The following is a 1,913-nucleotide window of genomic DNA, read 5'->3' as shown; positions in this document are numbered from 1 at the left end:
TCACTGCTTAATACAGAAACAACTCAGGGAAGACTCCAAACAAACCTGAAACAGGTATAGTCGCTCTTCTCTTTGTATTTTGTATTATACATATAAAAAAAGCCCACAGCATTGTATCACATTATGGAGTTCACTAACTGGTCCTTGCACACACCTAGCCTACTACAGCATGAAAAGCAGCAATCCATTGCAGGCTCTCGCTTGATTTGCATAAAGAGGAAGCAATTATTTTAATTTCAGAAAAGTTCTTTAAAAGGGGGAGGGGGAAAAAGAAAAGAGAGAGCTCAAGCAAAAAAAATGAAACAAGACAAAATAATACCAGTCCAGTGGGAAATCTCCATCCTTGGGTGGTGGGCTTGAAATGCAAGCCCATACTCAAAGCCACAGTCTCAGTACCTAAGCCACAGCACACCTGCTCAGCCATCAGCTCTAGGGGTGTTGAAAAACAAAAGGAGCTTTAATCTTTTCATGTTTAACTGTTATTTCAACCAGTTTAAACAGTTATTTAAACATTAGGTTTCCACAGCCCCCCGCCAAAGCCCCTCGGTGCTTGCGATTCCAAGCTGCTCAGTGGCTTTCTCATACCCACAGCCTTTTCTGTGCTTCAGTTGTTCCTCCACCTGTGCAACCTGTGAGGTTCTTTGCAAGGTCACTGGGAGCCCAAACCATCTAGCTGAATAACTGGATGTGATTCCTATCAGTATGAAATTAAGCACAAATCCTGGATCCAAAGAAGATGGGAGTTCTTCCACATGTCTTTGATTCAGTCCATGAAATGTGAAGTAGAAGGCAGGCCTCTCCGTTTCATTTTTTTTTTTTTTTTTTTTTTTTTCTGTCAAAGTAGAAAATTCTCCACTCAGCACGCAGATTTGCTGCAGTTTGCTTAGACACAAAGCTTCCATCTGCTCTGGCAGGATCATAAACCTCTCGCCTTGGGCCTGGGTTCTGCTAGTCCTGTGCCTTTCTTGCCCTCTCTCCTTTACCAAGGATAAGAAATGAAGTGAGGATAATAGCATTTTATTGCTGAACAGTGAGGATGTGGACGTAAAGGGAGAAGTATATATTCCCCAGCTAAACACATTTATTTGCATTTAAACATGGAAACCCCAAAGATGACTGAAACATTGCATGTTTCCCACCCCACCCCAAACAACTGAATCCATTTACCATTTACCAGCAGTTTGGTCAAGTTTCAGCACAGCAAGTCCCGTTCAAAAGCAGGACCCTCCTCTCTCCTCTTTTACTCCCGTCTTAACGTTTTGCAAAGCAGAACTCCTGTCAGTTTGTGAGTCACAGAGCACTACCAAATAAGCAGCAGTCTTTGAATGGTGCCTCATAAAGGAGGCAGGAAACAGGAAAAGCTCAAAATAAAGCTGTTTGTAAATTAAAGAACTAAGGGGAAGAATGGATAGGAAATGAGCCACCCCCCCCACCCCCCCTTTTTTTTTCTGTCTTCAAAATTATTCCGATTAATGAGAAGAAAGATCAATAGCCTATCTGCAGCTGCCATAGGGAAAACGGGGTGAAGAGAGAATCCAGACCTGGGTATCCCCATGGTGCCGACACAGCACACTCTGCACAACCTCGATATAATGAGCTGTAGGGTGAGATCCCATGCAACTGCACGGGTTGCTTTGCTGTCCCCACAGCCCCTCATTACAGCTTGATGTGATCAGCTACAGTGTACCAAGAGGAAACATGTATGGCATATATTTGTGAATGATCAGGGAAAGGATTGCTTTCATTCCTGCAATGCTGCTTTCCGCCAGCTGTAGTTAGAGACCCAAATACTCCAGGTTTCCCTGTGCGTTGCTGCTGCATGCAGCTCTGAAACCATGCACAGACTTTGCACAACACATGGCAACACCTGGGCCCCTGTGGGCTGATGCAAAGCATGCTAAAAGCAACAAAGC

General features: G+C 44.0%; 1 long non-coding RNA gene across 1 annotated transcript; it reads right to left on the bottom strand.

Moving 5' to 3' along the window:
• Positions 1-201: 201 nt before the first annotated feature.
• Positions 202-1,288, bottom strand: LOC311433064. Its single transcript, XR_014690538.1, has 2 exons — positions 1,168-1,288; positions 202-977 (listed from the first exon to the last, which is right to left on the bottom strand). It is a non-coding gene; the product is annotated as an uncharacterized lncRNA (long non-coding RNA).
• Between the last annotated feature and the right edge of the window lie 625 nt (positions 1,289-1,913).

This window comes from Aythya ferina, assembly GCF_964211825.1.
Source record: "Aythya ferina genome assembly, chromosome: 2".
In the NCBI taxonomy this organism is placed as follows: domain Eukaryota; kingdom Metazoa; phylum Chordata; class Aves; order Anseriformes; family Anatidae; genus Aythya; species Aythya ferina.
The sequence above is the reverse complement of the archived record's forward strand: the minus strand, read 5'-3'. Positions and strand labels throughout refer to the sequence as shown.